Below are 24,923 nucleotides of genomic sequence, written 5' to 3' on the forward strand. Positions count from 1 at the left end.
GGTTTCTCTGAACATGCCTCCTATTGCGGCATCTTTCAAAAAGGAGCTTCAGGTCCTTCACGACCCCTTCTTTTCTCGTCTACCTCCTTTAAAGAGACAGAGCAGCGTTATTCTGAGTGGGAAAAGGGACACCTCTCCTTAGTTCGTGCAGTGAAAGAGGCAGAAAAACTACGAACCTCACAGGATATCATTGTTCAGGGGCCTTTTCCATTGTTAAGCCCTATCCTTAAAGGCACCCCCCCTCCTGAAGGTGTCCCACAGAAGGGAAAGATCCGCAAATGGTATGCTTATCTAGAAGGAATAAGCCACTTGCTAGCACTAAAAGAAGAACCAACTAAGACCTCCAAATTACAACAGCCAGTAAGCTCAGACATTACAACATTATGTCTTCCTTATAAGCCTTCACCTATTAAGGTAACTCCAGAATTCACTATATCCTCTAAAAAGGATGGAGTGTGGTTTACTGATGCCTCTGCCCAAAGAACAAGCACGGGGTGCAATTATAAGGCAGCAGCCCTGGAAATAAGCTCAGGACAGTCAGTAACTGAGGAGGGTGACGGTAGCGCCCAGGTCGGGGAACTCCGAGCCCTGCTGCTAGCTGTGGAAAATGGAGCTGAGGTAATTTATACTGATTCCTATGCCACATTTAAGGGAGCAACAGAATGGATATGTCAATGGGAAGCAAATAATTGGGAGGTAAATCGTGTACCAGTGTGGAGGACAAGTGACTGGCAGAGACTTTTGGAAGTAAGCAGACACCGACCTTTAGAAATAGGATGGGTAAAGGCACATGCAAAAACTAGTGCACCAGCAACAAAGTGGAATGAGGAAGTCGATAGGTTAGCGCAAGTGCAAACAGTGGCTGCTGAAGGAGATGAGTGGCAAAGGCTAATCGAATGGTTGCATGTAAAAAGGGGACATTCGGGGAAAAATGACCTACATCACGAATGTGTGGCACGGGGATGGCCTGTGTCAGTAGCATTAGTTAGTGAAATCATATCAGCTTGTCCTCAATGCCAACTCCGACTGAAAATGAATCATCCTAATCAAGCTCCCCCTCAGCACATTCAAAGAAACAAAGTCTTATGGAGCACCTGGCAAATTGATTATGTAGGACCATTAAGACCCTCTCCTGGTCAAAAATATATCCTGGTAGGCATGGAAGTAGTATCCAGACTAACCATGGCTACGGCAGTAAGCGCAGCCACTGGTGAGAATATTGTAAAAACCCTACAGGACTGGTTTAGTAGCCTCCCAGCACCAGAGTGCATACAAAGTGATAATGGCAGTCACTTCACTGCTACTGTAGTGCAAGATTGGGCAAAACAAGAAGGAATAAAATGGGTGTTTCACACTCCCTATTATCTCCAAGCTAATGGTATAGTGGAAAGAGTCAATGGCATGATTAAAAAACATGCAAAAGTGTCACAGCCTAACTGGGATCTGCGGCTATCCCAAGCAGTCTACACAGTAAATAACAGATGGGGAACTTATGGAAGCCCCAAAATACAAGCTTTCTGTCCCACAGGACCACCTGCTCCCACCTTATCAGAGCCCTCAGAGTCACAAAATCATACACCTATTCAAATGCAGGTGGGACAACCCAAGATGGCAAAATTGCCCTCTATTGGTGTTGTTCCTTTAATTTTGGCCAAACCTCGAGGACTATGTGCCTGGGAAGCCACTGATGCTAGTGGGGATCATTCCCGACTTCTGACCAAATATAATTGCTTGTATATGCTTGCAAAATCAATAATAACCCAGTGTGTGCTGGTCAAGGCAGAGACCGAGCATTCTTCCTTTTGTTTTCCAGGATGTCAAAAACCCGGAATGCTGGACAATTGTACCTGGAACCAAGGACTCTCCTATACTGATCTTCAGTATCCATCAGGATTGTTAGTTTCCTGCATAGTGTTGTTTTGATATTTGTAAATCAGATATTTGTAATAGGGTTATAGAGCTGTAGTTAGGATTAGCAAATATGATATTTACAACTTGCATTGGGAAGATATGCTTTGGCTTGATATGTTTAGTGCACTGGAATCAAGGAGATAGATGCTCATAGTGACAACGCACAAACCTTATCCGTCCCTGACTCTGCCACCCATGGTTTGAAGGATAGCTTTTAACCCTAACTTTAATAAAGGGGTTTGCAACTGCTCTCAATGAATCTAGTATTACCGCTTGCTTGCCTCTACCCAAATCTGTAGAAGACCCCCTTCCTATGGGTATCCTTCCCACTGACATAGCAGGGAGCTTGCTGAGGTTGTGAAGTACACCAGGTACACTCCATATAGTGAATCCTTATTCTCCAAAGAGAGAGCGAGTTGCTGTGCAGTTTAGTCGGCCATTTAATTTTTCTACTATTGATAAGACAATTTGCACTTATTATGAAAACAATAATACTGCAACTCTTCCCTGTGACTGGGTTTTATGGGGAGCAACAGATTTACAACCTTGGGGACGAGCAACTGCCACTCTGCAATATAGTCAACCTATAAATGCATCCTGGTGTATACAGTGGAAGAGAGGGCAAGATTGTCCCCCTCAACATAAACATAAATTAGATTGCTCTTGGTTTGGAGAATTCCGTGACTTCAGGGATTTTACACCATTTGGCCCAGGATTTTCTTTCGGTTCAGTATCAAACAAGCCAGTGTTGTGGTATTGCCAAAATGTGATAAATTGCTCCATTTGGGAACAACACAGTCGGGTCAGACACTATTGGCCACTTTACATTTCCCTAAAAATAGGCTGTCTGTGCCATAATCGCAGCACAAAATACAAATCAGTAAGTGAAGAATGGAAGGATTTTTTGGATTTGGTCGTGCTACTGTGCAAACGCGATTATGGTTAAGTAAGCTAGCCTATGAAGTAGAAAAATTAGCTAATGGCACCGATACTAGTATACAGTTGCTCAATCAACAATTACTAGCCACATCAAAAATGACTCTTCAGAACCGGATGGCACTGGACTTGATGCTGTTACGCCAAAATGGACTTTGTGGCTACCTAAACCTCTCCAGTACCGACTGCTGCATTTATATCCCTAATGTTACACAGGACCTCGATATCCAATTAGAGAAGATATGACAGGTGGCGAAAGACACCCATGAACTCCGGGAATCAATGAACACTACCTGACTGGTGAAGGGGTTTAGTTGGTTTGGATTTGGTGTCACTGGTTGGATCCAAAGTTTGATAGAATATGTGGTGGTGTTCATTGTGATGATAATTATCCTAAGTATAGCAATATCCTGTGTAAAATATACTATAATGAAAGCTATTAACGTAAAGATGATTCAGTTCACCGCTTATATCCCTTTACAGGTGGATGACCCAATTGATGTCCCAAGTACTAAGACTCTAATTTGAGACTAAATTTCAATATACAATGGTAACTGGAGTCACAGGGTGGATACAAAGTTTGTTATCATCATTACTTACTATTGTAACTGCAATATTTTCTGTATATATATATTCTTGTAGAACTAGACTCCCTGCCTTTCCTGTAACTTCCCCCGTCTAATGTACCAATGTGCAATCACTCGCTTAACTGCATCATGTTTAGGCCATGTAATATTAACATCTAAACAACTTCATGTGAAGCTTGAGTGACTATAGTCACGGGGTGGATAGTGTGGAAGAATTGTTTGTGGAAGAATTGTTTGAAAGCAGGAACTGAGAGGAAAACTAGGGCCTAACACAGCTTTGGCATTACAGAGGCCTGTTGGGGGTGCTACACAGTTGCCACTTCCAGGCTGGTTGGTACGCACGGACTCTGCTCCTCCACAGTTCCCTGGGCAATGCTATCTGCCCTCCTCGCAGCTGCAAAAGGGAGAAGTGGCGGAGGGAAGAATCCATCATAAATTCTGGATCAGTTGATGCGCTGATCCCCCCCTTTCCTCCCCTTGCATCAGGATGCCGCCTGAGGAGACTCGAGACTGAGAGCCCTCTCCCATCTTCTGGGGTGAGTGATGATTGCACGTTTTTACATCAGAGCTTGCTAAAACCCCACGCTGTAGTAGAGAATTTCCTGTACTGACATCCGAAACCTGCTTTGGAAATGTTGCATTTGAATAAATCATACTGTTTGTGAACTCGACTACTTGTTTGGGGGGAGGCGATCGGACCTACAGTCCACGGACTGTTCGTGAATCCGATACTGCCAGGGTCGAGCTTATAGTGGATCACACTATTTGGGAACTCGATTCGCTCCTGGGAAGGCGATCGGACCTACAGTCCACAGACTGTGAATCCGATACTGTTTTGATATCTCCTTCCCCCTCCCACCACCACTACCACTACGGCTTTCAAACTGCAACATTTTCACAACATAATATTGCAAATGGTATTATATACACACACTAATACTTTGCCTTTATTATACATGGAAGCTTTTACAGCAACAGAAGCAACTTTGCCCCAAACAAACTAGTATCATATTTGTTTTTTCCACTAACACGTCATTTATCCACAAAAAGTCTCTTCCCTGTCATTCCAACATGAGTTCCTAAACAGGCTGCAAGGTCTTGGACTTCATACTACTGGTTGAATACAGAACTAGAAGGTCATTAAATCTTCACACTTTCTTCTTAAAGATTCAGCCCTGTTGAACTCTACCAGCATTTCCCCTCCTGTCCAGCTGGCCATGAACCTTCCTGAGCATAAGGGTTACTTGGCTGTGGAGCAGTCCAGGCTTCTGATGGAAAAGAAAAGTGGGGAAATAAAAGGCTGACAAAATATTAATCAAGTTATTCACTTTGAACTCAGAAGGATTTATGATTTTTGTTATTTGTTTTTGTGGTACTTATTCACTGCTGGGGAGAAAGCACTTAAAGGCTTAAATTCTGTAAGCCCAAAAGACTGAATTCAAATAATCACTTCAACTAAAGCTTCTCAAAAAAATCCAGAAGGACTTGACCATAATTCCATATGCACAAGAAGTGTCTGCAGTAAATCTAGCTCAGAGTCACATCCCTTCACACCTCCCACCTCTCAGACTAGGCTCAAGTCATTGCCCAGGTCACTATATTGAATGAGACCGAGTGGGAAACTTTTTCTCTACCTGACAAGTTCCTTGTGCAGTTCTGGGGACGTCAGGTAATCTGCTGAGCTGCTTCCCTTCTCAGTGATCTGTCACTGCCATCTGTCAGGGATTGCAGCTGGTCTGTGAAATCCCTGGCTCCCTTAGCAGAGAATGTTAACCTTGAAAAGATTAGAGTGTATCTATGAGATAGGGAGTTCACACGGAGACAGCAGAAAGTTATTAACAAGTTTAAGGAGGTTTGGCCACGGAGCAGAAACTGGCCAAGCTAAGAATCATCCAATCATAACTCTGTCACTAGCTACTGTCCTTTGTAGTCCTCACCAATAAGCAGCAGCCACGACGAGGAGAGCTCGGTATAAATAATGTACCTAGAAAACAATAAAGCGTAGTTTGCGTTGCATCTACCCCAGTTGTTTGTGTTTTTGGCCGCCACGACTGCCACAACTGGTGACCCCGACGTGATAATAAGAAGTGGACCGCCTGGCGACTGGCGGTGGTGGCGGAGCCCGGCGGAACTTGAGAGCAGCAGGGAAGCTGCGTGGTCCGGACCTGTGATTTGACTCCTTGTGAAGGTGAGCCGCCGGGAACGGGATTGACACCTCTTGAAGGTGCGAATGGGACTGACACCTCTGGAAGGTGCGCTGCAGAGAGCAGAAATACACAGATATGGGGCAAAACCTGACAAAGCAGGAAGCCTTAGTTTTATCTACATGGAAGACCTTACTTGCTCAGAGAGGTATTAAAGTTACTGACTATGAGTTACGCCGCCTGTTGCTCTGGTGCCGAGGACAGGGGTTTGAAGCCACTTCAGCTGTTGCATTTAGTTTGAACGCTTGGCAGAAGTTCGGTGATAAGCTGTGGGATGCCCTTTCTAGAGGCTCTAAAGAGGTAGAGGGTTTACCTACTACTTGGCGACTGCTGCAGGACACTTTGGAGGATTGTCCAGTGCACAACCAGGAGAGTATTCCTGTGATGCCGGAAAGTACCCCTCTATTGGGGGAAGACAGAGAGGACCAGGAGAAGCGTCTTTCTCCTATAGAGTCTGTTATGGAGCAAATGGACGCTTTGCAGTGCTCCACGGGCACCTCTGGGTCGTTGAAACATGAAACCAACTCGAGTCATAAGTACCCCTCGCCTGATGAGCTGGTTAAGATGCGGTGACGGGGGAAGTCTCCCAATGAGTTTTTGCCCCCCCTCTATGAGACACCTGCGCAACAGTTGGCCGAGTAGAAGGCTTTAAATAAACCTGTGCTTCCCTCTGCTCCTCCTGGAGAGGGGGAGAAGGAAAATGATGAAGAAATCCACAGTAAAAAAACGTTTCCCACCCCCCCCTCCCCACCCAAGACTCCTCGGATGAGGAGGAGGAGGCGGTTTCTGCTGTTCGTCCTTCTGTGAAAGAGACTATAGGGAGTTCTCAATGTCGGACCTTGAGATTAGCAGCTGAACCCTGGACTCTCCCCGCCACCACGGTGACTGTGTTGCCACGACAGCCTGGTAAATTCTGGGATCAGGTTAGAAAAAAGGCAGCCGAAATGGGGCAATGGGATTTGTTAGATAAGATCGGTTGCCCCTCAGAGGCCTCCACTCAAGTTGTCAGCTGTGGTTTGGAAGCTTTTCCTGTGTTTAAGGCGGCCCCCAACTCGGGAAGAAGGGATGAACACAGCACAATTGCCTGGAAAGTAGTGCAAGACCTGCAGACATGTACATCAAAATATGGTATTAACTCTTCAGAGGTAATGCGGCTGATCCGATTATTAATGCGGATCTTTTAGCCCCGTATGATATAACCCATCTTGCTCAGATTCTGTTCCAGTCTGTAGAGAATCAAGTGTTTATGGCACACTGGAGGAGATTAGCTGAGCGGGCTGCACTAGATAACATGCGATTGCCGCAAGGAGATCCGCGGCAGGGAGTTGGGGTTGACGCTTTGATGGGAACGGGTCTTTTTGCTAACCCTGATCTTCAGGCTCAATGGGACCCTAGTATTCTTGCACAGGCACAACATTTAGGTATGTCAGCTCTGACATGAACTATGGAGCTGGCCTCGCCCCGTCCTAAATATACAACAATCAAGCAAGGGGTTAAAGAGCCATTCTTACAATTTGTTGAATGGATTGCTACATCATTAGAAAAACAAGTAGAGGATGATGATTTGAGAGAGAGACTGTGCACTCAGCTAGCTAAAGATAATGCTAACAAAGATTGTCAGAAAATAATTGAAGCAATGCCAGGGAATCCAACTATTCCTGATATGGTAACAGCTTGCTCAAGAGTGGGAACAATAACACATAAAATGACTGTTCTAGTTGCAGCTCTTCATCCCAATCCCAAGTGCTTTGAGTGCGGTCAGGAGGGGCATATCAAGGCTGTTTGCCCATTTCAGAGTGCAGCTGCTAAGAGAAAAGGCAAAGAGGCAGGGCATTTTGCCAAGCCTGTGGACAATACTTGTAAACGATGTGGTAATATAGGGCATTTTGCCAGACACTGTCGATCTAAATTCAATATTAATGGCTATTCTTTGACGGGAAAGGAGGAAGCAAGTGCGAGGAGGCGCACGGGGACACAAGTACCTCACACAGCGATTCCATGCATGAGAGCACCTCCGATGGGTTATCCCTCTGTGACCATCTCACAGGGAAAACCCGTGGATCAGCAGGCATGGATGTATCCACCGCCGACACAGTAACTCTGTCAACTACGGATATTGTTAAAGTGCCCCTGGATGCAAAGGGGCCTATAGGTCAAGGACTCAGTGCATTATTAATTGGACGGTCTAGCAGTATTTTAAGTGGATTAATTGTTCATGTAGGTGTTATTGATTCGGATTATACTGGGCAAATGTGTGCTATGATGTCTACTCCCTATCCCCCAGTAACCATTCACAAAGGTACCCGTGTTGCTCAACTTGTGCCTTTTTTGAGTTGTGTTCCTCACACAGAACTTAAGGAATGACGAGAAGGAGGCTTTGGTTCTATAGGTCCACCTCAAGTTTTCTGGTCGCAAACTGTATCAGCGCAGAGGCCACAAATGACGTGTACCATCTCCAACAAAGGCTATTCACCATCAGCATTGAAGATTACGGGTTTGTTGGACACTGGGGCTGATGTCTGGCCGTCGTCTTGGCCCATTGTGAACACTGGGAATGGGTGTAGTAGGGCTGGGGGGATCCACTCAAGGGGGCATGTCTCTTGTACCTGTGCTGATCACCAATCCTGAAGGGCAAATAGCAACGATCAAACCATACATAACCTCTGCACCCCTGAACTTGTGGGGAAGAGATTGTTTAGGACAATGGGGCGTTAGGATTACGACGGATTTTTGACGGGGGCCACTGTGTTGCAGGGTGTTCATCGACTCACACTTGCTTTAACCTGGTTAACTGACAGGCCTGTGTGGGTGGATCAGTGGCCCCTAGCAGAGGAAAAGTTGCAAGCCCTGCAAGAATTGGTGTCAGAACAGCTTGTGACGGGGCACATTGAACCCTCTCACAGTCCTTGGAATACCCCTGTATTGGTGATTAAGAAGAAATCTGGCAAATGGCGACTTTTACATGACCTACGACAGGTAAATGCTGCCATGGCCACCATGGGAGCTTTACAGCCCAGCCTTCCTGCACCCTCAATGATCCCTATGGACTGGGATATTGTGGTAATAGACCAGAAGGACTGTTTCTTTACCATTCCATTAGCACCCGAGGATAGGGAAAATTTTGCTTTTACTGTATTACCTATAAATCATTCTGAGCCAGCCAAAAGATATCAATGGAAGGTGTTACCTCAAGGTATGAAAAATTCGCCAACAATTTGCCAATGGTTTGTTGCTCAAGCTTTATCTCCTGTTTGGGAGCAATTTCCAGACTGCTATTCTTACCATTACATGGATGACATTTTGCTTGCAGCCCAGAAAAGGGAGCAGCTGAACGATCTAGAAAAAGTAGCTAGACAATCCTTACAGCATTTTGGCTTGGTTATAGCACCAGAGAAGGTGCAAAGGACTGAGCCCTGGAAATATTTAGGGCTTACAGTCACTGCCCGGTGAGTGACGCCACAACCCATCAAACTTAGTGTTAACATTCAAACACTTACTGATGTCCAAAAATTGATGGGGTCACTGAATTGGATTAGACCTTATCTTGGTCTCACAATTTCCCAGCTGCAGCCCTTATTGGAACTGCTCCAGCATTCTGTTAATCCCTCTGAACCTAGGACTTTGAGTCCTGCAGCGGTTCAAACAATCCAGCAGGTGGAGTCGTTATTACAAACTAACCCCATTATTACAAACTTGACCCATTACAGATAGTTCAGTTGTTTGCCCTCATTGATCGGATAACTCCTTTTGGTGCTTTGGTGCAATGGAACCCTGAACGGGCAGATCCTTTACATATTCTGGAATGGCTGTTTTTACCTTTTCGACCTCGAAAGACTGCAGCAGGATTGTTTGAACTTCTAGCAGACCTTATTATGAAGGCTCGTAAAAGATGGGTGGAACTGACAGGAAGGGATCCGTATCGCATTGTTGTCCCAATGCAAACGTGGCATTTTGAATGGTGCTTAGCCAACAAATATGAAGTTCAATCAGTTATGGCTGATTTTCTTGGGCAGATCTCTTATCATTTGCCCTCACATCCGCTTATTAAGCTTTTTCAGGAAATTACGGTTGGTCAAAAGCACTTGAGCCAAATGGGGCCAGTTGATGGACTCACTGTCTTTACAGATGGATCTGGAAAGACCGGTAAAGCTGCTGTGGTATGGTACGACAACCAAGAATGGCATGACAAGGTAATCTTACAAGAAGGATCACATCAAATAGTGGAGCTGCAAGCTATGGCCGTAGTTTTTCAAATGTTTTTCCAACCTGTGAATATTGTTACGGACTCTGCTTATGTTGCCAGTCTAGTTACACGGCTAGACAAGACAGTTCTGTCTTTTATTGACCAACGTTCATTGTTTTTGGTACTCTTAGACCTATGGTCTGCAATACAACAGAGAACCGAACCCTATTTTGTATTACATATTCGCAGTCATGCTGCATTACCTGGCTTCTTTACTGAGGGTAATGCTAGGGCTGATGCCCTTGTGTCTGCTGTGGCCTTGGGCCCACTCCCTAACAAACACCAGCAGGCTTTATTATCTCATCGCTTTTTTCATCAGGGCAGCTCGGCACTGAGTCGACAATTTGGCTTGACACAATCTGCGGCACGATCTATAGTTGCTGCCTGCCCTGATTGTCAAGGACAGCAGACGCCTGTTTTCTATGGAGTTAACCCGAGAGGACTACAAGCATTACAATTGTGGCAAATGGATGTCATCCATATCTCTGAATTTGGGCGGCTTCGGTTTGTCCATGTTTCTGTTGATACATTTTCCCACGCTGCTTGGCTACAGCCCAAGCAGGGGAGAAATCTTTACACGTAATTCACCATTTTCAACGTGCCTTTGCAACTAGGTATTCCTCAAACAGTAAAACCTGACAATGGTCCTGCCTATGTTTCCAAAAAGGTGCAGAGTTTTCTAAATCAATGGGGTGTTCACCACATGACTGGGATTCCCCATTCCCCTACAGGCCAAGCCATTGTTGAACGTTTACATGGCACCCTGAAGCGCCTCGTGCAAAAACAAAAAGGGGGAATGCAGGGGGAGTCCCCACAGGCAAGACTAGATAAAGCTGTATATGTGCTTAACTTTCTTTCCTTCCCTAACAACTCTACTCTGTCACGCATTTTTTCGCATTTTTCCTCTTTGACTACAACAGAAAAGGTACCACAGCGGGTACCAGTGCAAGTTCATGATCTGGTTACTGGCCAATGGTCTGGGCCACACAAGCTCATAACCTGAGGAAGGGGATATGCTTGTGTCTCCACAGAGAGTGGACCGCGATGGGTTCCAGCATGGTGCGTGCGACCTGCGTTGCAGTCACTGCCCTCCTCATCATCAGAGGTTATGGAGGAGGAGATTGGTGTCCAGCCCCTCCCTGAAGAACTGGCAGCAACATCTGGATAACCCTAGCCAACACCATCAATCAATCAAAGCACCGTATGCCTGGCTACCAGCGATCCTCAAAATCCCTTTTCTACGTGTCTGGTGGGAGTTCCAGCAGAGAAACCGATTGGTGGCGGGTATCTGCGCGAGTCGAATACAAGGGCTTCAACTGCTGCCTAATATGCTGGCAATGGATCAATGAGACCAGAGATCCAGACTCGGGGCGAGGGTAAAGACTACAGTTGCTCTAACTGACGGAGTATGCAAGTTGCAAGTGGATGATGGATGGAAGTAGTTAAATAAGTTGTTTGGCAACTGGGGTTTGTCTGGGTGGTTACCATCTCTAGTGAAAACAGGTTTGCTGATTTTGGTAATTATTGTAATTGTGTTATTAATGGTACCTTGTTTGATCGGTCTGCTGCAAAGGGCCCTGCAGCGAACTGTTAGTGCCATTTTTGTAGCACAAATACAAAAAGGGGGAATTGTCAGGGATTGCAGCTGGTCTGTGAAATCCCTGGCTCCCTCAGCAGAGAACATTAACCTTGAAAAGATTAGAGTGTATCTATGAGATAGGGAGTTCACACGGAGACAGCAGACAGTTGTTAACAAGTTTAAGGAGGTTTGGCCACGGAGCAGAAACCGGCCAAGCTAAGAATCATCCAATCATAAATCTGTTACTAGCTACTGTCCTTTGTAGCCCTCACCAATAAGCAGCAGCCACGACGAGGAGAGCTCGGTATAAATAATGCACCTAAAAAACAATAAAGCATAGTTTGCGTTGCATCTACCCTAGTTGTTTGTGTTTTTGGCCGCCCCGACTGCGACAGCCATCTACAGGGCTGTCCACCCTAAGTGCTTTGCTGGCAGCATGGTGGAAGTCTGCTACCTCTATCAAGCACTTCTTTATTTCATTAAGTTATTATGAGCTGCACTCTGGAAAAATCTTCTTCCAATGCAGCCGCCTACAAGTAACCTTAAAAAGGCATCAAATTGGCATCTCTAAATAAACCGACTTTTGCTTTAAAGAAATTGCTGGCACCCACTGCTTTCAGATGAGCCCTTAGAACAAAGCATTTACTAATCTCACTTAAAATACAATATATTTGTGTTTGTTGTTGTTCTGTTAGAGCAATGGACTCACCTGTACTGTGGTCCTGGTCAGTGAAGGTAAAGGAGAAGGAATTTCTGCCAGATTAGTGGCATGAGAAGGTGATCAGCAGGAGTAGCCAGGGCCTGCTGAACCCAGCAGTAAATCATCAGCCTCTGGAAGGAAGGCACAATGGGCAACTTCAGCTGGGCCTGGGCTTTCTTCAAAAAGAACATTTTCAAATGAGTGTCTCACTGCACTTCCCTACAAAAGGCTGTTCCCCACAGAAATACAGATGCACAAACCAAGGGACAAGTGTTCCCCAGACTAGTTACCAAAGGCTCGAGAGAGCTAGCCTTGATGTAGCCCAAGAAAATCTGTTTTCATAGCGTTTCCAGCTTAACTTCTTCATCAAAAGATACTGCAACAGTTGAGATGAAGGACAGCCCCAAGTTTACCCTTCTAGACTGGAAGGCTTTCATTTCAACATGCTTCACTCCAGAGTGAGTTTGGGCAAGAAACATTGCAAACGTGGCTTAAACACACCTGACTCTCCGTGCCTTCCTAAGGAAGAGAGCTAAACAGTTCTGAAAGTTTTGGAAAGTAATTCAGACACACCTACATGCAACCAAATTTCAGACGTTTCTGAAATTCAGATAATCTGGAAAACACTCTGACGTAAAAGAGACATTTCCCAGCCTGTGAGATAAACTATCTGTACTTCCCATCTCAGTGGTATAAAATTAATCCACTGCAGATTGCAAGATGTCCAGATGACCCATGAAAAAAAAAATCATATAAAAGTATCATATAAAAGTACTAATTACTGAATTAAGTTTTCTGCAAACCATGCAGACCAGACATTTATGTATTAATCTCTTTAAATGCACCATTCAAAAATGCAAAGGAAACTTTGCCTGAGCTATATTTTCTCCCCCCCCCCCCCAAAAAAAAAAAAAAAAAAAAAACAAGCAGGTAAGGCCTTAAGTAGTTATACTTTTGACCTAGCAAGAAAAAGCACAAAGTAAAACTAAACAAGCCAAGAGAACAGCAGTTTTCTGTAAGAGGAGGATAAACAGTTCTCTCACCTTCAAAGCTTGATCAGGAGTTAATGTGTTAATCACCAACTCCCCCTCCACAACTCTGCATAACTGTGAGTCTTCTTCAAATATTGACTCCATATTTAACACTACCCATGAAAACCAGACCTGTACAACACAGTAGTAAAGAAATTATTGATCACAAATCCAGGCAGTGGAATTTTTGCTGTTTTCTTAACTAGAAGGTCCTTTCCAGATCCCCATTGCAAAGCTGGAAAAGCCTTTTTTTTTGCAATATCATATGTAGACCAAAAAATGAGTAATTTCCTCCATGCCTACTCTCATCTACTCCCTTCCGTATTCTTTTGTATTCTGAAACTTGTGCAAGAAAGAGGAAAGCAGATTTATGAAACCATACATAGAATTATCCAGAGTTCTAAATTAATTAACCTACTCAAATGTTGTAATAAAGTCTTCTCCTTTCCACCTGTACTATACATCTCCAGTTGGGATACTGGAGGGCTTTTTTGGTTGTTTGTATTGCTTGAAGAGGTACATACAAGGAAGAGAAAGTACTTAACATTCAAAAGACTCATCAGAAAAGAACTGATTAGTAGATGAGTATGTCTCTGCCTCTTTTCCCCTCAGTGTGTCAGGAAAAAAAATGAAGATTTAATTTTTTTTTTAACTAATAAATCCGATTACATCAATTCTCAGACATGAATCAAGCCAAAGCTTGATCAGTGCAAAATACCCATCTTCCCTTAGCGCAATACAGTTGCAGAATTAGGCTAAATTAGGATTTGATCACAAGAAAACTCTGTAAACAGAGATAGAGAGAAAGAAGGAACACCTGCAGAGAGATATTAGAGCAGGAAAAGATAACATCCATATATTGCATATGCCAGGAGTGTTCCTGCAACACCATCTTACCACTTACCTGAGAGCAATTCGCATTGCCCTTGATGAAGGAAGGTGTCATGTTGCCTGCCACAATCCAGCTAACGAGTGAGGACAGCAGACCTTTGTCACAGTGGTAGCCTGGAGCATTCTGCAAGGAAACAAAACACACTTTTTTTTTTTTTTTTTTTGGCGAGGAGCCAATAGATGATCTACAACCTACAAAAATGTCCCTGTGCCTCAAACCAGGTTCCTTCCTACATCATGTTGCTACTTCACAATCTTTGCTTGGAAATCCATCTCTGAAATGCCTACTTATATTTACTTTGTTGCTGATGAAAAGATTCTGTTTTACAGTTTGCCAGTGCTTTCTCTGCTGAGAACGTTCTAAATACTTCAGTACTGAATATATACTAATTATATACATATATGTGTACTATAGTATTTAGTATATATACTAAATACTTATATTCAGTACTAATTCAGTACTTGTTCGAAACCACTGCCCTTGACGACTACTCCTCTATACATCTGCATGGGAACCTCAGCAGGCCTCAGTTCACCATTAGGCAGGAGGCTTCCATAGGTGCAGCAGCAGTTCTTTGAACAGATACAAAGAAACCTTTGAGGACATAAACAGAACAAAAGGCTCATGAGCCTTTAGTATGAAAGCATCATCATCACTAGGCCTTTCTACCACAGTGATATAGTCAAAAAAAAAAAAAAAACAGCTCTTTAAAATGACCCAGACATACCAAGCTGTATCTTATAACACTGTCTGGTAGGGTCTCTACCTAGTTTTAACTAAGTGACTTCTTCAAGTGACAGAGGTCAGCACTTACCATCCCAACCTTTTCAATGGTGCCTCTAACTCAAACCAGCAGTACAGAAATAATCTGTGTATGGGTGCTGGCAATGGCCTCCAGGAGTTCCCAACCAACTTTTGAAAATGTCTCTCTTGTAAAGAGACTAACATAGGACACCTGAGAAAATCAGCAGAGAAGAGTTCACAGAATCACAGAATGCCCAAGGTTGGAAGGGACCTCTAGAGATCATCCACTCCAACCCCCCTGCACACGCAGGGTCACCTAGAGCATGTGGCACAGGACTGCATCCAAGCGGGTTTTGAAGATCTCCAGAGAAGGAGACTCCACAACCTCTCTGGGCAGTCTGTTCCAGTGCTCTGTCACCCTCACTGTTAAGAAATTTTTTCCTTAAGTTCCTGTGGAACTTTTGGTGCTTCAGTTTCAGGGCATTTCCTCTAGTTCTGAGTTGCTCATTATGGTTGGCCTTCACTGATACTACAATAAATAGTGCACCACTACTGCAATGAAACATCTTTTGGAGAATACAAAACCAAATTACTCTTGCTGATCGTGGACAACAAGGCTGATAAATGTAGATACCAATATTGAAACAGATTTTCCTAACATTTAATACAGTTAATGAAACTGTCATGACACAACGTCAAAAAGAATGACAAGAACAATGTTCAAAACTGAACATACAGACAACAACAAAAGAAAAAGAGAGAATAAACGCCAGGAATTTCAGAGCTTTAGGTTACACCTGAAAAAGAAGAACCATGCAAAGAAACAACCAAAACCAAACAAACTTCTCTCCCAAAACAGAACAAGCACAAGCGTAGATCAGTCAGCCACGAGACAGAGAGCTACTTGTGAGGTTTATAAGCTATGGAGGTGAGAAATGCTTCCTGCTTTTCACTGACAGAAAGAACAAGAGGATATTCAGTAATATTATTCACCTCATATATCTCCAGAACAATCATTTTGATAAAATCCTCATCCACATCAGCCCGTTTGGTCTGTGCCATCTGAGCTAATGTGGTGATCAGACAAATTTCTTCTGAGCAGTTCATTGACTTCAAATACTTTTCAAAACTTTCTAGGTGCTCCAGATCTAGGAAAAAAGAAATTACATGAAACAAAAGTAGTAAGTGAAATGTTATAGAAAGTATATCATCAATACTTCTATATTTAGTCACAGTCCAAACTCAGAGAAGGGATCAAAAGGAAATGAATCATCATCCCTAATGGTCTGCAAATTAGTATCCCACCTTCAAGAGTGATTGATCGGTACCATCTGTTTGAAATAAAGTGTGAAAAAAATACCATAGTGTTTAGTGATGGAACTATGTGCCCACATGTGTCAGCAAATATGGCAGATACTCACGATGAAAACTAAGATTGTTTTAAAAATGGCTAGAATTTAATTTTTAATGTTAATTTTGAATTAGGAAGAGTTGATCATTCATAGGAGGACCTACTTGGATCTTTGTGCTTTCTAAAAACACTGCTATGGTTTTAGCTTCCATTACGTACTGTAGCAATTAGCTCCATAGATTAAAACTGAATTCTTTCATATAACTTAAGAGTAAACTAGTGCTACAATCAAAGGAAGATGAAAACTGAGCACACATCCAAGCAGAGCAGAGAGGTTTTGATCAAGAGGCTTTACACATTCCACATACCATGATTTCAAGCAGCAACTGAAGTAGGGAAAGCTTTCTATGCTGATTATAAAGAGAACACTGAAAGCATCTCCATTCATCTCTTCAAGGGCTACCACAAAAAAGCACTTCAAAAAAAAATGCTTTTCAGCACAGACCTTGTTACTTACAATAAACTGAAGATAAAGGAAGTGTTGAAAGCTGCACCTGGGCTGTAAAACGATTTGCCTAGTGGTCTGCTTCCTCTGTAGTTTAACATACCAGCAGAAATGGTTCCTAAGATCTCATCACAGCAGTTGAATATACTGAAAAAGCACTCACAGAGGTACTCAACTACTCAATCCACAGAGCCACCTGCATTTAGCACACCTGGCATTAAACACTTCCACCTTGGCTACATTCTGCTTCAAGTGCTTTCAACAATTCTGCACCTGTACCTCAATCTGAGAAGATGAGACTTCACCACCAACACATCTCATGAAGAATGTGCTGGAGATTTGTGCAATCTAAGTCTTCTACATATAATAAAATAAACAAGATTCTTGACACATACACCTAAGAAGCTGCAGCAATCTCTACCCCATCCACTCAGCTCCCTTTTCTTCTCATGTCACCTTTTACATTAACAGAAGTTGAGAAGTACATTTTTAAGGTAGTGGATAATATGCCATACCCAAAAACACCCACTGAACCACATCATGGGACTGAAGGATGGGGAGGAGAGAGGACAGGCTCCATCTAAGTTCCATTGCTTCAGAGCACAGCAACAGTGTCTTCACCAAGCACTTGCTACTTGACCCAATTCCCTTTCTTCTCTACCCAAACGTTTACACTACAGCCCACTGTTCAGGTTCAGATACCCTAAAGCTGGTCCTAACCCCAGAGGTTGTCCTAATAACTCCTCTCCACAGCTTTAGTTCATTTTATCACACTGATTCTGCCTATTCCTAAAAAGCAGTTGTTCTTCTGCCTTTAGATATGTAAGCCTAAAGCTTCCACCAATGCCCAAGCCTTGCTAGCACCTGTAGATGCACCACTAGTAACACTTCCCAAAATTAATCTGAGAAGACAAATAAAAACAGTCTCTCCCACCTCAGAAGAACATTAATGTCAAGGATTATTAGGGTATGACTTATGGGAAACCAAGTCAGCACTAAGTGTCAGTCAAACAATTTTATTTCAGAAGATTAGATGAATTTCACTGAAATAATTGTTGATTTCCCTGTCTAGACATTTGTGAAAGACACAGACATGCTGATATAACCCAGCCAGGGGAATGAAAATGATAAAAAGTATTCTGCATCAGCATACCAGAGACTTCAAAACATAAAAGTTAGCTAGATGGGAAACAAAGCTCCACCAAAAATGACTTGTTACTGCCAGAACTGCAACCCACTGCATTCTACTATGCTCCTTCTGAGACACAAACATGAGATCCTATACTAAAAATTTGGAATTTGAGGGGGGCAGGAATCTGTATTCCCATTCAAACAGTTTCTGAGTGGCACTGGCCAGCAAAAACATACCAGCACTTCATAAAAATATATAGCTACGCTCTTGATGTCCCTGTCCTGATCCAAATAAACTGCCTTACATGTTTGCTGACCTTGTACAAATGCAAGAAATAAAACCTCTTAAGATCTCTATTTTCATTCACTTCTTCAAAACACTTCCTTCACATGGCACCGCTATTTGGGCTGAGCAAAGGGATCCTACCTCTGAGTCTCTGCTTGCAATCAGCAGGCTGCAAGTTAGAGCAGAGCTTTTCCAGGTGCTCGTTCTCCGCACAGTGCATGACAAAGAGGAGCTTCCAAAACATATGGCTGGAAAAAATTCCATAAGACATCTGGGACATGAACAACTAGACTCCCAACCTGTCAGATTTGAAAAGCCAGGAGAGAAAGTGGTTTGCCTTGTTAAATCCCAAAAGCTTAAAAAGAAGACATTCTCTGACCTACAGAATTGGTAATGGGAAAATGTGTCTCGGCACCTCTCATTCTGAGAGAATGAGCTCAGCAAGTTCCCCACATCTGATCCTAGAAATCGAAGCTCAGAATTCTTGCCCATCTTGATATTACCAGTGAGCTGAAAAATCCTGCATATTACACTTGATTAAATCATTAAGAGTAAATATTAAAGCTATTGCCAAAATCAGTATCCACTGAAAGGGGTGTCAGGGTAAAGGAACTGATTCGGCATGACCTCCTCTCACAGCTCTCATTCCAAGGTATTTGGCTTTTCAGCTCAGTATTTTGGTATCAACCAGTGGACAACCTACCTTTTGGCCTTCAGAACATGCAGAACAGCTCTAAAAAACAGCTCATCAAACTCTAGTTGCAATTTCTCCATGGAGTAGGGATGTCCTATTGATCCACATTGTTTATTGCAGCTAATGTATTGGGCCCAGTGGTCACTCACATGACAAAGTGTCATCCTACCTGACAGACAGAGAAAAAACAAGTTGTCGAAAGATCATTACAATATAAAAACAGACACATGCAACCAGACTAGAGTCTAGTTACGAGATAAACAAGTTTAAGACTCTGCCCTTTGGTTTCTAAGAGATTCCTGTATAAGCAATATGTACTTTTCCCATCTCTTTGGACAAGTTGAGTCTATGAACTCCAGTACTATCCCCTTCTTAGTTCTGCAAGCAAAGGATGCATCTTCTGTTACACTAAATCAAGCTTTTATGATCTTTTAATCCTTAAAGCAATCCTACCTTTTGAACTTGCGATACATGCAAAAAGCTCAGACACAAGCAATTATTATAGCACTAACTTACTCAGTATAGCACAAAAAAAACATGAATTTTGTTTCAAGAAAGAAACTGTTAAGCCAGAAAACATAATCATTCTAGCCAGGCTCTATTAAACAACCACTAGAGATTTAACAATAAAGAGCAACTTTTTCAATTATATTTCCTTACTGCCACAGTATTTACACGCTGCTACTCCCCACCACATAGACAGTTTTGGAGTTAAGGACTCTGAATCTTCAGATTCCCAGATCAGTTAACCCTCCTGCGAGGGCAAGGGTCACCCAAGAACTGATGTTTATGCTTTAGTAGCAGCTCCAAGTTTCAAACCAGAAAGAGAAATTATGAACAAGACATTTTATGAGAAACGCATTTTCTTCTGAAATGGAAGACTCCACAGAAATGCAAAAGTAACAGTATATAGAGATTTATTCATAACAGAGGAGATAAGCTCTTACTTGATCAGCTGACCAATTTGTTTCACAAACTGTCTGTAACGGGCTCTGTTAAATATTTCCAGCCCTACGGACAGAAGTTCTATTAAGGAGTTTGCAAAAGCAAAAATCTTCATCATTTCGTGGGGAGTCGTTTTTTTGGGAAAATATGAACCTAAAAAGGGAAAAAAAAATAATAAAAAGAAAAAAGCAGAGCATTCATTCTCAAGTGAAATATTTAAATATGAAAATACAAATCACCTATGCAGATTATAAAGTCTCCATCAAGAAATATCTTCATGTACTTTTCCAGAGATTAGGGAAGGAAAAAAAATACACCAAGTAATTGGAGAAAAATCACACTAACATCTGTAACATCACAGCTACCAGGCAAGGGCAAAAAGATTAGCTCTGAAAGCACATCTGTGAACATATCTCATGAGCAAAACTAAAGGGAAAGACTCTAATCATGCTGGCATTGCTATGAACTTGCTAGTCCCCAAAATGTTCAACTTTCAGTTATCTATTTAGCCTGCAAGCTGTTTGTGCAGGTTTGTTTATTCCTCGTTTTGAAGAGCATCTCTCAGAACAGGGTAGTCCATTTGGCTGTTTTAGTCATTAATACATTTATAAAACAACAAAAAATAAAAATCAAACAAACTCCTTTAGCAGCTAATTTACCTCCAGACTTGATCCCAAGGAACTGCTGAAACAGTTCACGAAAAGGAAACTGTGACAATAGGACAATCAAATCATCTTCCAAAAGCAGAATCCAGCTTGTTTCAGGACTTTCATCCTGCAAACAAATTTAGCTTTTAATATCTTTCCCAATAAAAATCATGGCAGAAGGACATAGCTATTAAACTAATTCCAGTTTCCTTCCATGGGTAAATGTGGGAAACTGAGAAACCGTGAGAAACTGTGGGAAGCTGTGGGAACGGTGAAAGTTAGGAGTGAGAAACTGTGAAAGTTAGGAATAACAAATCAACAGATAGAGAAACCTAAAACACAGGCTGGACACACTGATCTCTGGTTGGTTACCTGTTGTCCGTTAGCAGGATTGGACCCAGATAGCAATAGAGTCAAGGAATAGGCTGGAGGCAGGGGGAGGGAGCACGTGGACAGTGTATGCTCACATACTCGGAGAATATATGTTTGGTCTGATGCTCAATAAAATGGCTTCTGGTCCTTAAGCCCCTGCTCCTTTCAATGACTCCCACAGGTAAAGAAATAAAGTACATAAAAAAGGACAACTGAAGTCTCCTACACACACACAAGTCCCTAAATTTGGGCTTGCATTTTTGCCTAATGGGGCTCATTAGCCAGGAAACAGAGCTATCCATAATGTAGCCAGTGGCAGTCCACCATAACTCCTAAAGGGGAGTACATATTCAAATGTTTGTCTACTTTTGCATTGTATAAACAATTTGAAATCCATTATGTTGCCTTAAGCTGTATTTTCCTCTCCTTTTGCATGCAATAGTTCCAATAAATTTTAATTTATACTTGTTAATATTCATTAATGGAAACCTCCGGTTTCCAGTATAGCATAACTATCTGCAACAACACCACAAAGCTATAAGGAGACGATAACAGCTCTAAATTTAAAATGATGCTTTATAACTGAGGGAGAGTCAGCTTTACTTCCTCCAATTCACAAAATAAATAGAATAAGCTTAAACAAAGGCATTAGGAAAAAAAAAAGTTATTTTTTGTACCTCTTCTCCTCCTTCATCTACTAGTGTCCAGTTTCCCAATTCTTTTCTGGATGAAGAGGAAGTCTTTCTCTCATTTGATTTCATATGGCACAAAGTCCACCTGATTTCTGAGGACATAAATTCATTTCAAGTGACAATAAAATTTTGAAAAATTAGCAGAAAAAACCCTCTACATTTAGTTAATTCTTAGTTAAAATAAGATATTTTAAAACAAATACAAGAAAGTATCAAGTACACCAAATACCTTGAAGTCATACAAAACACACCAATCTGATGTCTGAATTCAGTTTTCACTCTTCCAAGCAATATTCTGCACAATCTAAGTGACTAGCATCCTTACAGCAAGTCACATTAAATATGCGAGAGGTACCACTATTCTTTGTCTGCACTAAAAATTCAGAATTCAAATTAAGGGAAAGTATATTTCACAGAAGAAGTATTTACAACAACTGTTTAAGGCTGTTATCTAGTGCATCAAAGATGAATAGGGTGATTCCAGGACAGCTCCTCTCCACAGCTCCTCCCCAAGACATACATCAGGTCAAAATTAATAAAAATATTATTAATTAGGTCATTATTTTTAGCAAATAAATTATATAAAATTATATTATTAATAAAATTATAAAATTAACAAGGTTCACTGAGCTACCACAACAAAACCACTTCCAGACCAGAGCTGCCTTACATCAAGACAGCTCCAAGAGTAGCAGGGAGATTCAAGTCTGTCTGTCTGAATTTTGGCACATGTTCAGAGCTGCCCTGTTCTCACTCATTTTTCTCACTCATTTTTCTAGCATTCTTCAAATGGGAAGGCACATTTCGTTAAACTTCTAATATTGCTATTTTGACAAAATGCAGAGAAAAAAATCCATGCATCAGATCATTTTAAAGCTGGGATACTAGTTTCAGTATGCTGCATAAATTCTTAATTGTATAGATGTATGAGGGAAATCAAATGTACTTACAAAAAATATATATAAAAAGCTAAAATCACAAGGTTTAGCTTATTATTCAACCACTCTGACATCAACAGGTAAAACAACATAGCCAGGCACAAACAGTCCTGGAGGTTCCTGCAGTGCGTTGATGATAACTTTTTGACGCAGGTTGTGGAGGAGCCAACGAGGAGAGGTGGGCTACTGGACCTTGTGCTAACAAATAGAGAGGGGCTTGTAGGAGATGTGAAGGTGGGGGGTAGCCTCGGCTGCAGTGACCATGAGCTGGCGGAGTTCAGGATCCAATGAGGAGGAGGCAGGGCTGTAAGTAGCCTTGCAACAATGGACTTCAGGAGGGCCAACTTTAGCCTCTTCAGAGACCTCCTCGGAAGAATCCCATGGGCTAGAGCTCTAGAAGGAAGAGGGGCCCAAGAGAGCTGGTTAGTTTTCAAACAGCACTTCCTCCACGCCCAGCAACAGTGCATCCCTGTGTGTAAGAAGTCAGGCAGAGGGGGCAGGAGACCTGCGTGGATGAGCAAGGAGCTTGTGGCAATGCTCAAGCAGAAGGCGGCAGTATATAGAATGTGGAAAAAGGACAGGTCCCCGGGAGAAATACAGGAACATAGTCAGGGAATGCAGAGATGCGACAAGGAAAGCTAAGGCGCGTTTGGAATGCAATCTGGCAAGGGATGTTAAAAATAACAAGAAAAACTTCTTCAAATATATTAACAGCAAAAGGAAGATCAGGGAAAACGTGGGTCCGCTGGTGAACGGGGTGGGTACCCTGGTTACGAAGAACACAGAAAAAGCAGAGTTGCTGAATGCCTTCTTTGCTTCAGTGTTTACCAAGGGCAGCCCTTTAGAGCCCCAGGCCCTAGGGACAAAAGATGAAGCTTGGGGAGAGGATTAGACTTGCCCTGGGTAGAGGAAGATTGGGTCAGAGAGATCTTAGGGAAACTAGATACCCACAAATCCATGGGCCCTAATGGGACGCACCCCAGAGTGCTGCGGGAGCTGGCAGATGTTATTGCTAAGATGCTCTCCATCATCTTCAAAAGGTCCTGGAGAACGGGGGAGGTGCCGGAGGACTGGAAGAAAGCCAATGTCATGCCAGTCTTCAAAAAAGGCAAGAAGGAGGACCCAGGCAACTACAGGCCAGTGAGTCTCACCTCCGTCCCCGGAAAAGTCATGGCAGCTCATCCTGCCTGTTGTCTCCAAACATGTGGAGGACAAGAAGGTGCTCAGGAGTAGTCAGCATGGGTTCACCAAGGGGAAATCATGCTTGACTAACCTGATAGCCTTCTATGATGGAATGATCAGCTGGATAGATGAGGGGAGAGTGGTGGATGTCATCTATGTCGACTTCACCAAGGCTTTTGACACTGTCCCTCACAACATCCTCCTGGGCAAACTCTGGCAGTGTGGGATAGATGACTGCACAGTGAGGTGGATTATGAATTGGCTGGATGGCAGAGCCCAGAGGGTGGTGGTCAGTGGTGCAGTGTCTAGTTGGAGGCCTGTGGCTAACGGTGTCCCCCAGGCGTCAGTTCTTGGTCCAGTCCTGTTCAATTTATTCATCAATGACCTGGATGAAGGCACAGAGTGTTCCCTCAGCAAGTTTGCTGATGATACAAAACTGGGAGGAGTAGCTGATACCCCAGAGGGCTGCGCTGCCATCCAGAGGGACCTGGACAGCCTGGACAACTGGGCGATGAAAAACCTCATGAAATTCAACAAGGCCAAGTGCAAGGTCCTGCACCTGGGGAGGAATAACCCCAGACACCAGTACAGGCTGGGGACTGACCTTCTGGAGAGCAGCTCTGCAGAGAGGGACCTGGGTGTCATGGTGGACGACAAGTTGACCATGAGGCAGCAGTGTGCCCTCGTGGCCAAGAAGGCCAATGGGATCCTGGGGTGCGTTAAGAAGAGCGTCTCAAACAGGTCGAGAGAGGTGATCCTGCCCCTCTACTCAGCCCTGGTGAGGCCACATCTGGAGTATTGTGTCCAGTTCTGGGCTCCACAGTACAAGAGGGATGTGGAGCTGCTGGAGAGAGTCCAGCGCAGGGCTACGAGGATGATCAGGGGCCTGGAACATCTGCCCTATGAGGAGAGACTGAGGAAGCTGGGCCTGATCAGTGTCTATAAATACCTCAAGGGAGGCAGTGAGGAGGATGGTGCTGGCCTCTTTTCAGTGGTGACCACTGACAGAACTAGAGGAAACGGACGGAAAGTGAAGCATCAAAAGTTCCACAGGAACTTAAGGAAAAAATTCTTAACAGTGAGGGTGACAGAGCACTGGAACAGGCTGCCCAGAGAGATTGTGGAGTCTCCTTCTCTGGACATGTTCAAAACCCGCTTGGATGCAGTCCTGTGCCATGTGCTCTAGGTGACCCTGCGTGTGCAGGGGAGTTGGACTAGATGATCTCTAGAGGTCCCTTCCAACCTTAAGCATTCTATGATTCTATGATTACCAAGGTGCAGCTCTGGAACCAGGTCTAACATTAGTGAGGTAGAAGCAATAAAAAGGGAGATTGTTCTAAAATTATTCAATGC

General features: G+C 43.1%; 1 long non-coding RNA gene across 1 annotated transcript; it reads right to left on the bottom strand.

The window, feature by feature from the left end:
• Positions 1 to 19,669: 19,669 nt before the first annotated feature.
• Positions 19,670 to 21,485, bottom strand: LOC148593034 (uncharacterized). The gene is made up of 3 exons (XR_015913827.1): positions 21,436 to 21,485; positions 20,399 to 20,513; positions 19,670 to 19,892 (listed from the first exon to the last, which is right to left on the bottom strand). It is a non-coding gene; the product is annotated as an uncharacterized LOC148593034 (long non-coding RNA).
• Positions 21,486 to 24,923: the final 3,438 nt, after the last annotated feature.

This window comes from Tinamus guttatus, unplaced genomic scaffold (assembly GCF_059628265.1).
Source record: "Tinamus guttatus ecotype Peru unplaced genomic scaffold, ASM5962826v1 Tinamus_guttatus_pri_ptg000465l, whole genome shotgun sequence".
Lineage (NCBI taxonomy): Eukaryota > Metazoa > Chordata > Aves > Tinamiformes > Tinamidae > Tinamus > Tinamus guttatus.